The sequence below is a fragment of the Rutidosis leptorrhynchoides genome, chromosome 3 (assembly GCF_046630445.1).
Source record: "Rutidosis leptorrhynchoides isolate AG116_Rl617_1_P2 chromosome 3, CSIRO_AGI_Rlap_v1, whole genome shotgun sequence".
NCBI classification, from domain to species: Eukaryota; Viridiplantae; Streptophyta; class Magnoliopsida; order Asterales; family Asteraceae; genus Rutidosis; species Rutidosis leptorrhynchoides.
The window spans coordinates 417,727,650-417,739,874 of record NC_092335.1 but is presented as its reverse complement, the minus strand read 5'-3'; positions in this window follow the sequence as shown (position 1 = coordinate 417,739,874).

Sequence of the window (12,225 nt, the reverse complement as noted above, 5' to 3'; positions counted from 1 at the left end):
CTTTTTATCGTCCTCTATTCCATTTTAAATGAATTTTAACATTTTAGTTTGTTTCTTAATTTATGTCCTTTCCGAGGTAACAATAATTTCGGTGTTAAAACCTAGTTTTATCGTTCATAAATATGTATAAACATGATTTTGAATTCATTTAATTGAAAATTTTGAAAAATTTTACTAGAATTGGGTAGTCAGTATATAAGACTAGGGCTGTTCTTTTTTATCAGAGAGCACTAGATTCTAATACAACTACTGCTTTACTAGTATTTTTAATGGTAACCAAGTGTATAAAGTAAAAATTTTTAAAATCCGAAAGAATTTAACCCCTTCCCACACTTAAGATCTTGCAATGCCCTCATTTGCAAGAAATCAGTAACAATTTAAATTATTGAGGGTGATTTGTGTGAAAATGATTAAATTTTACCAAAGTTTTCAAATATATTGGCGTTTGTTTGCTGAATGATAAATGGTGCACATCATTTGTTCATTCCGTCTTGTTGTTATTTCACATATATTTTGCATCTTGTCGTCAAAATTAGTTGCTTTTGCTGAACTTAATGCCAGTCTTTGAAAATGCGTTGTTTTACCCTGTTGTGTACATAAGATAAACTGCAAACATATATACATATTTTTGAAGTTTGGTATATTACCCCACATTCAAAAAAATTATTAAAATCTAAGAATAAAAGTTAGATAATTATAAAAATGATTACAATATTAACAAAAATATTAAATGTATCAACAATTACAAATTAAAAAATAAAAAAAAATAATAAGTAAACTAAGGATGATATTGGTACCAATAGGGGTTCCAGGCATAACCATAAGTGCTATAGAATGCTTCGGCAGGGTCATACGTAGGATATGGTGGCTGCATCTCTATAGACCAAGGAGGGAAGATGGGTTTCGGTGTAGGAATATAGTTTCTACCTATATGTTGGCAATGAGCTATGATTTGGTTCTGATGAACTTGCCAATCTTCAAATGCTCTCTGTCTAGCATTTTCGTATTCCTGAGAAGCTATAAACCTATGCATTTCTTGCATCTCATTCCCCCCTCCTACATTACCTTGCTGCTGGTTTCTCTCCACCTGTGGATGTCTACCATGGTATCGTACTGCGGCGTTATTTCGCCTCTTCAAAACTTTCGCACCATGGTATACATTTAAACCTATAGTATCGCGGGGTTTCGGCTCTTCTAGTAATAATCCCCCCGACTTATATCCACACCGAGATATTCACCAATCAAAGTAATAAAAATACCACCTCCTATTATGCTATGTGGTCGCATCCCCCGAACCATAGCTGATAAATAATAACCCACACAATATGGTATACTTACAGCGCTTTGTGGGTCTCGAATACACATATGGTAAAACAAATCCTGTTCATTTACTTTTTCCTTGTTTTTACCCCTTTGTGTAATCGAATTAGCTAAAAACCTATGTATCACTCTTAATTAGGCTCTATCTATATCCAAATAAGAGTAATTTCCCCCTTTGAAACGGTGATGGCTTGTCATTTGACTCCACACACCGTGTGTATCAAAATTTTCATCTATCTTTCTACCGTTTAGTATCAATCCTCTACAATCGGCAGACGCTAACTCCTCAGGCGTATATATACGTAAAGCCTGAGCCATGTCCAGTAAAGACATGTGGCGCATCGAACCGCCTAACAAAAATCTAATAAAAGAACGATCGGTTAAACTAGCTACCCGATCATTCAACTCTATACTACATAACAATTCTTCACACCATACTTTATATACAGGTCTACGTATGGTGAATAAACATACCCAGTCATTAAAAGAAGAATTACCATACCTCTGTACAAGTAATTCCCTAATTGGCCCGGCCAATTCTACAGCTTCTAAGGGTCCCCATTCTATGACCCTCGGTACCTCAACAACCTTGGAATGAAGAGTATGCAAACCCCGTTGATATTTTGGATAATCTATCCAAAGTCTGTCAAATCTCAGGTTCGGGTGCAACTCTTCCAAGTGCATATCGGAAAAAGTCATGACTGGATGAGGTACATCCTGCTTGTAGTAGTTATCCACCTCCTGTTGTTCCAAATTCTCAGCAGGAGCATTGCGGGCTTGGGATGAAGATTCACCCCTTTCATTCTGCAAAACACATCAAACACAAATTTTGTGCATCCAAATATGCATTAGTGTCAGCAAAATCATCAATCAAAATAATTACAATGACATTATCAATTTATATCAAACTTAAGCTCATTTTCATATTTTTATCAAATCTACACTTTTTCAAATAAGCATATACGAAAATGTTCGCCAAGTTCATAAGCATTCAACTCAAATAACATGTCAAAATAATCATTACTAGAAATTAAACAAGTCTCAAATGGCATTATCTTTCAAAAATCAAGTTCATGAATTTTAGACTTGAAAAAGTCCACTTTAATTCTCAAAATCATGTTTAGGCTCAAAGTTTGGATCATTTAACTACCTAAACATGTTACACTACTTAATTTAGCAACAATTCATGACAAAAATCGGCCATAACCTGTTTATATCAAAAAGCCCCAAATTTGCTCAAGATCACAAACCCTAGATTACTCAAAATTTGAAGTTTAAGGCTTCTAATCATGTTAAACAGCATCAATCTAGGTTATACAAGCATAATACATAAACAATTTAAGTCTAATTACACTAAAAAGCATCAAAATCAAATTGGGGAAAAAATTGCTCAAGAACATCAAATTTCGAATTAAATGGTGTTTAGGTGTAGAAATTTACCGTTTTTCTTGAGTAATTCTTAGATAGCATCCTTCTCAACATGATTTTAGCAAAAAATTTGGTGATTAACGGTTAAAAATTGGGATTTTTGGGGGTGTTTTTCGGGTTTTTCGCGTGCAGTTTTCGCTGTGTTTTTATTGTTTTGGGGTTGGGACTGATCTGTTGTTTGGTTATATTTTTTTCTGATTTTTAGTCCCTCCGCGAGTCGCGGCGAAATGCACTTCAAACTCCGCGACTCGCGGAGTTTTTTTTTTTTTTTTTTTTTTTTTTATAATCATTAACTTTTGAAAACAATTAAGAAATTAATTTTAAAATTTTGTTTCCCTTGTTATTTAGGACGAGGTCGTTTCGGATCGATGTCCTAGTCCGTCTCTCGACAAAATTTTAAAATTTGTCTTTTTGTAGCGATTGTTTTAAAAGCTAAAATTTTTGGGTTTTTTAATGTTTTTGGCATACTTTAAATTAATAAGATTAAAAATAATGATAATAAAAGTTCTCGTCCCTCCCTTGGGTAAAGCAATTTCGGTTCAAAGACCTAGTCTTCAACTTTTGACGAATTTTAAAAATCATATTCTTAACTTAATGAGATAAAGTAAATTTTTGTTTTTAAATTCACACAACTTAAATATAAAATTCAAAATTAATATTAAAAATTCACACCAAACTCAAAATTTAAAATGCATAAAATTAAAATTTTATATTTTAAAAATTAAAAATTCACACCAAACTTAAAATTTGAAATGCATAAAATTAAAAATTTATATTTTAAAAATTCACACCAAACTTAATTTAAAAATTCATAAATTCATATCAAACTTATATTAATTTTTCAAATATTTTAAATATATTGTTTTTACAAAGTTTACAATATTAATTTAAGATTTAAATATTAATTTTAAAAACATGGTAAAAATAAATTTAAAAATCTTTTTGTCTTTTTATCCCACTTTAATCAATCAAATATTATCAAAAATATGCGCCCCTCTTTTCGGTAAAGTAATTTCGGTTCCAAGACCTAATTTAACTCATGACGAATTTTTGAAATATTTTGGGTTGATTGTTTAAAGATATTTATACCTTATAATAAACGTTAAATTTCGCAGTGATGTAATAAATTTTTGAATGATATCAATAATTTCGGTCGCCAAACCTAATTTTATTCAATATCAATTTAATACTTTTTAGCGAACAAATTAGCGTTTATTATCAAAAGGTTAAAAATAAAAATAAAAATAAAAACTGTACAGACATACCTGTGGAATAGATTTCTTAGTTATATGATCTATCCCATTCATAAGATAGTCGGTTTAATTGATTTTCCATGGCTACATAGGCGTAACCTCGAGCATTCAGTGTCTTTTCTTCTAAACATATGAACGGTCCGTCTCTGCATAAAGTAACAAATTCGGTATTTGAATAGGTTTGATTATTTGAACATTTACCTCCATGTGACCATTTTCCGCATTTGTGACATCTTTCTAGGTGTCGTGCTCTTCTTTTCGCTGCGGATTTTGATTTTCCTTTACCAAATTGTAACTTATTATCTTCGCATCTGGATTCTTTTCTAACTCCGTCCATTCTTTCTCTGATTACTGATACTATCTCACTCGGTAGTATGTCATTATTACGTTTAGTGATCAAAGCGTGTAGCATTAGACCATGGTTTAGTTCACAGGCAGTCTTCATTTCGTAAAAACCTAAAAAAATAAAAATTCAGAATGGGGGGAGAAGACTAGTTCTTTAGGGTCTGCTAGGGAAAGACCATTCAGGTTCCATTTTCGAGAACTACACGAAAACATACAATCTAACTCTAACAGAAATACATATTATCCTTTAAAGACTTGATTCTCCCCACACTTAGTTAGCTGTGGTGTCGAAATTGTGATTAACTTCATTGTCGACTTCCATCGGACCATGTATGTAATGTTTAACTCTGTGACCATTAACTTTAAATTCAAACCCATTTGAATTTATTAATTCTATCGTTCCGTATGGGAAAACTCTTTTGATTATGAATGGTCCAGACCATCTTGATTTCAATTTTCTAGGAAATAGCTTGAATCGTGAATTGAAAAGAAGAACTCTGTCTCCTTCTTTAAATTCTTTTGAACTTCTGATTCTTTTATCATGCCATTTCTTCGTTCTTTCTTTATAGATTAACGAATTTTCGTATGCTTCATGTCTTAATTCTTCTAATTCATTTAGTTGACTTAATCGTAGACGTCCGGCTTCATGTAAATCAAGATTACATGTCTTCAAAGCCCAAAATGCTTTGTGTTCAATTTCTACTGGAAGATGACATGCTTTTCCATAAACAAGTCTAAAAGGTGTGGTTCCAATTGGAGTTTTGTAGGCTATTCTAAAAGCCCAGAGTGCATCCTCCAATTTAATGGACCATTCCTTCGGATTTGATCCTACGGTTTTCTCTAGAATACGTTTTAAAGCTCGGTTTGTATTTTCAACTTGTCCACTTGTTTGTGGATGATATGCGGTGGAGATTTTATGAGTTACTCCATATATTTTAAGAACTTTCTCAAGTTGATTATTACAGAAATGAGTACCCCGATCACTTATTAAAGCTTTCGGTGTTCCAAACCTTGCAAAAAGACGTTTTAAAAAGTTGACTACAACTCGTGCATCGTTAGTTGGGAGAGCTTGTGCTTCCGCCCATTTAGATACATAATCAATGGCTACGAGTATATATAGATTATTATGAGATTTTGGAAATGGACCCATAAAGTCAATACCCCAAATGTCAAATACTTCACATACTTGGATGACATTTTGTGGCATTTCATCACGTTGACTTATTTTTCCGGTCCTTTGACATGCATCACAGGATTTGCAAAGAAGGTGTGCGTCTTTGTAAATTGTAGGCCAATAGAATCCAGCTTCATAAACTTTTCTTGCTGTTAGTTGAGGCCCATAATGCCCTCCTGTTGGTCCTGTGTGACAATGGTTTAAAATTTTACTAGCTTCATCTCCAAATACACATCGGCGTATTATTCCATCGGGACAACTTTTAAACAGATGTGGATCTTCCCAGAAATAGTGTTTTATATCACTGAAGAATTTCTTTCGTTTTTGGTACGATAATCCTTTTTCAAGGAATCCACATACTAAATAATTTGCATAGTCTGCAAACCATGGGATTTCTTTATAATCTATCTTCAATAGATATTCATCAGGAAAGTTGTCTTGTATGGCTGATTCATTTAGAACTTCTAATTCGGGATTTTCAAGACGAGAAAGATGATCAGCGGCGAGATTTTCTGCTCCTCTTTTATCTCGGATTTCAATATCAAACTCTTGTAAGAGTAAGATCCAACGGATTAATCTTGGTTTAGCATCTTGTTTTGAAAATAGGTATCTAAGAGCAGAATGGTCGGTATAGACCACCGTTTTTGCTAGAATGAGATATGATCGAAATTTGTCAAAAGCAAAGACAATAGCAAGGAGTTCTTTTTCAGTAGTTGTATAGTTCGTTTGTGCTCCTTGTAACGTCTTACTAGCATAATATATAGGTTGAAATCGTTTTTCAATCCTTTGTCCTAAAACGGCTCCCATTGCAAAATCACTTGCATCGCACATTAGTTCAAATGGTAGATTCCAATTTGGTGTTATCATGATCGGTGCATTAGTGAGTTTTTCTTTAAGAATATTAAAAGATTTGATACACTCATCTGAAAAGATGAATGGAGCATCATTTTCTAGGAGTTTATTCATAGGAGTGGCAATTTTAGAAAAATCTTTTATAAAACGTCGGTAAAAACCGGCATGCCCTAGAAAACTCCTAACTCCTCTAACATTTGTGGGATGTGGAAGTTTAGCAATTACATCTACTTTAGCTCTATCCACTTCAATTCCTTCTTTTGAAATTTTATGTCCAAGAACGATGCCTTCTTTAACCATGAAATGGCATTTCTCCCAATTAAGTACTAGATTTGATTTTTCGCATCTAATTAGCATTTGTTCCAGATTAACTAGACATGATTTAAATGTATCACCGAAGACTGAAAAGTCATCCATGAATACTTCCATGCATTCTTCTATCATGTCGTGAAAAATCGCCATCATACACCTTTGAAAGGTTGCAGGGGCGTTACAAAGTCCAAATGGCATTCGTTTGTAAGCAAAAGTACCATAAGGGCACGTGAATGTGGTTTTCTCTTGATCTTCGGGTACTATTGGAATTTGAAAATATCCGGAAAATCCATCTAGAAAACAATAGTAACTATTTCCGGCTAATCTTTCCAACATTTGATCTATGAAAGGTAAGGGAAAGTGATCTTTTCTGGTGGCGTCATTTAATTTTCTATAATCAATACATACACGCCATCCTGTTACAGTCCTAGTAGGAATAAGCTCATTTTTCTCATTTGTAATGACAGTCATGCCACCCTTCTTAGGTACGCATTGAACTGGGCTTACCCATGGACTATCAGAGATTGGATATATCAAACCTGCATCTAGCAGTTTAATAATCTCTTTCTTAACTACATCTTGCATATTAGGATTTAGTCTTCGTTGGCGTTGCACATACGTTTTATGACCTTCTTCCATAAGGATTTTATGTGTGCAATACGAAGGATTTATTCCTTTAATATCATGAATCTTCCATGCAATGGCTGGTTTATGAGCTTTCAACACAGAAATGAGTTGTGATTTCTCATTTTCAGTAAGAGAAGACGATATTATTACAGGTAATTCAGATTCACCATGTAAATAAGCGTATTCCAAATGGTTTGGAAGTGGCTTTAACTCTAATTTCGGAGGTTCTTCTATCGATGATTTATATCGATATCTGTCTTCTTCTTTTAGCATTTGAATTTCTTCTGTTGTTGGTTCATATCCATTAGCTATAAGTGTAGCTAACATTTCAGCTTCATCAATTGGTTCATTACCTTCTCCTAAAGAACATTCTCCTGTTCCTTGTAATTCTGGAAATTCTTCTAATAATTCTGCATGTGCATCTATAGTTTGAATATAATAACATGTATCATCTGCAGATTGTGGCTGTTGCATTGCTCTATCAACTGAAAAGGTAACACTCTCATCCTCTATACTTAGGGTCAGTTTCTTACCGAACACGTCTATCATTGCTTTAGCCGTGTTTAAGAATGGTCTTCCTAATATGAGAGGAACTTGAGAATCTTCTTCCATGTCCAGAACAACAAAATCTACTGGAAATACTAAAGTACCAACTTTAACTAGCATGTTCTCCATTATCCCTCTAGGATATTTTATTGATCTATCGGCTAGTTGTATGCTTATTCTGGTTGGTTTCAATTCTCCAAGGTCTAGTTTAGCGTATAGTGAATACGGCATTAGATTTATACTAGCACCTAAGTCTGCCAATGCTTCTATTGAACTAAGACTACCCAGAAAACATGGAATTGTGAAACTTCCTGGATCAGATAGTTTTTCTGGTATCTTATTCAACAGCACTGCTGAACAATTAGCATTCATAGTAACAGCCGAGAGTTCTTCCATTTTCTTTCTATTTGAGATTAGATCTTTCAAGAATTTAGCATATCTTGGCATTCCTGAAATCACATCAATGAAAGGAAGATTTACATTTATCTGTTTAAACATATCCAAAAATTTGGATTGCTCGGCTTCAAGTTTTTCTTTCTTCATTTTACTCGGGTAAGGAAGTGGTGGTTGGTATGGTTTAACATAAGGTTTATCCTTAACTGTGTTATTTTCATTAACCTTTTCAACTACCGGTTCTTTTTCCTTATCTTGATCAGGTTGTGGTTCTTGTGGAGTAGGAATAGTTTCATCAGAAGTTACAGGTATTTCAGGTGGTTTAAGTGTTGTACCACTTCTTGTGGTAATAGCTTTAGCTGTTTCATTCCGGGGGTTAGCGTTTGTATCACTAGGTAGACTTCCCGGTTTTCTTTCACCTATTAACCTTGCTAGGTTACTTACTTCTTGTTCCAGATTTTGAATAGAAGCTTGTTGATTTCTAAATGCTTGAGCATTTTGTTCATTGGTTTGTTTCTGAGATGTGAAAAACTGTGTTTGAGTTTCAACTAGCTTCGTCATCATATCTTCTAAATTCGGCTTTTTATCATCGGTTTGTTGTGGTGGTTTGTTTTGAAAATTCGGTCTTTGCTGGTTGTAAGTATTATTGGATACTTGTTGATTGCTAGGACTTTGTTGGTTGTTGTATGGAATATTTCGGTTATAATTCTGGTTTTGATTGTAAATTGGTCTTGGCGGTTGATAATTATTCTGATAATTATTTCCAGGCCTTTGGTTTATGTATGAAATATTCTCTCTTTGTTCCATTGTTAATTCAATACTGAGACAATCTTTTGTCAAATGTGGTCCTCCACACTGCTCACAACTAATTCGTATTGAGTGAATATCCTTAGTCATCTTTTCCATTCGTCTCTCCACAGCATCTATCTTTGCGGAAATGGAATCTAAGTCATGACTAGAATCGGCTCTAGCTGCTTTAGATGATCTAATGATATCTTTTTCTTGGTGCCACTCATGTGAGTGGGAAGCAGTATTATCAATAATTTTGTAAGCATCAGTTTCGGTTTTCTTCATAATAGAACCACCAGCTGCTATATCTATGTCTTTTCTTGTAGTGATGTCGCATCCTTGGTAGAATATTTGTACTATTTGACAGGTGTCTAAACCATGTTGCGGACATCCTCTTAACAACTTTCCATATCTTGTCCACGCCTCATATAGAGTTTCATTTGGTTTCTGTGTGAACGTAACAATTTCTGCTTGAAGTCTTACGGCTTTAGATGCAGGAAAGAATTATTTAAGAAATTTGTCAATTAAAACGTCCCATGTATCGATCGCCCCTTCAGGTAACGATTCTAACCAATCTTTGGCTTCTCCCTTTAAAGTCCAGGGAAATAACATGAGATATATCTGTTCATCCTCCACTTCTCGTATTTTAAATAGTGTGCAGATCCTATTAAAGGTACGTAGATGTTCATTTGGATCTTCCTTCGGCGCACCACTAAATTGGCATTGATTAGTCACCATGTGTAGAATTTGTCCTTTGATTTCATAATCTGGCGCATTAATGTCTGGATGAGTAATTGCGTGACCTTGGCCAGTGCGTTTAGCTCTCATTCGGTCTTCCATACTTAAAGGTTCCAGATTCTCCATAATTGAATTTGTTGAATCAGTATCACTAGATGATTCTGATTTAATGGTTCGTTCCTCAACAATCTCTGTTTGAATGATTGGTGGTTCCGGAGGAAAGTTTAGTGGTTCAGGATCTACGAACCGTTCCTGAATATTCTCCGGATTCTCAATTGTGAGGTCGGGTTCAAAAAATGGATTATCGGAAATTTGAACTGAAGTACTTGGTCGACTGGATGACGATTCTAAAGAAAAATCAACGGCGGTTATATTTGCTAAATGTCTTGATCTAGTTACAGGTGGTGAACGTACAAAAGGTGATGAACGTCTTGCTCGGTGCATTCACTGAATATCCTATTAGTTTTTAAAAGGAAAGAAAAATTATAATAAGTTATCCAATCAATAGACTTTTCTGATTTTGCCCACGTTTCGAATAGCCAAAAGATGCAGCAGAGGGGCAGGATTCGTTTGGTCTCAATATAATTGAGGACTGTTTGGCTCCAATAACCCGGTCCACGTACAAATCCAACTATTACTACGAACCAGAAAATTTTGATGTCTATCAATTTAACCACTCAAAATAAATTTTCGTAATTTTAAGAAATTTAGATAAGAAGTAGAATAAAAATCTATGTCCTAAAACTAGAATAGCGAGAAATAAGAGAGAAAAAGAGTTCGTCGAAAAAGGTTGAAAAAGAAAAAATGGTTGAAAAATAAAAGGTGACGGAAAAATAAAAGAAACTTATAAAAACTTAAAAATACTTGACTAACCTAACCTTATTACTACAACTAACTTAAAATTATATTCGCAAATTGAAATTACTAATTGGAATGATAATTGGCACATAGTAAAAGGTGTCTAAAAATATTAAAGCTTACAGGAAAAACTAAATCCCAAATGGAAATAACTTAAAAAGAAACTAAAACTTAAAAAGGCGTCGCAAAATTCTAAAGCACCTAAATCTTAGTCTAAAGAAAAAGCACTTAAGGAATTCTACGGCAAAGCCTAAAAATCTAGGAGTAAAAATAACTATAGCAAAAACTAAGTTTAAAATTAAATATGAGCGAAAAATACAAATATTACGCTACAACGATTAAAAAGGGACAAAATATAAAAATATATAAAAAGTTGTAAAAAGTACAATTTTTATAAAAATATTATTTTTATATTATTTATTTAATAAAACTACTAATTTTACAATTTAATTAAAACTAATTAATACTAAATACATAAATTAAATAAAAAGTAAAAGTAAAAATAAAACTAATTATAATAATAATACATAATTAGGGTTTAATAATAATTAATTAATAATTACCGTAATTAATGCTGAATTAGGGCTTCCTGTTCGCGTGTCAGAGAAGCTCCGCGAGTCGCGGTAATTTATAAAGAAAACCCCGCGAGTCGCGGGGTTCAAAAATTCAGATGACAGCTTATAATTTCAACGCGTTTTTCTTTATTTATTTTTTTTTATTTTATTTTCTGTTTTCTGTTTTTTTTATAAATAAAAGATATTTAATAAAACTTATATTTTTATAAACTAAACTAAAAATAAAGAAACTTAAATATTTAACAAAATCTTAAAAATACTTATATTTTTGTTTTTCTTTTTATATTTTTCGAATATTTAAAACGTATTTTTACAAAACGAATTTTAATAAAAGTAAACAAAAAATCTTTTTTTTTTTTTATATTAGCGTTGCGCTTCCGGCTTTTAAGATAGTCCCCGGCAGCGGCACCAAAAATACTTGGTGTTAAGCGAGGTGTATATAAAATAGTTATTAATTTTAGCAGGAAAAACTATTAAATACGATACAATTTTACACAAGATATTTATTTATTTATAGAATGGATATACTTAAACCTTGCTACAACACTTATAGGCAGTGTACCTAATCGTACAGTAGTGTAGTTTTTAGTAAGTCCGGTTCGTTCCACAGGGAAATCTTTAAACAAAGCTCAACGCTATATTAGTTTACTTTTATAAAAATACAAACATATATATAAGTAATATTATTATTATAAAGGGGGGTTTTTACCGTTTAAGGACCGGTTTGTCGATTTTAAGACTTTAGTCGCAGTTAAAACCTAATGTAAAATATTAAATAAATAAAAGACTTAATTTAAAGCGTAAAGTAAATAACGATAATGAAATTGCGAATAATAAAAGTGCGATAAAATAAAATTGCGATAATTAAAAAGTACGATAATTAAAAGTGCGATTAAATAACAATAAATAAAAGTGCGATAATTAGAAGTGCAATTAAATATAAAATAAAGGAAATTAAATATGAAATAAAAGAATTATGCTTATTTAAACTTCCGTAATCATGATGTTTGACGTG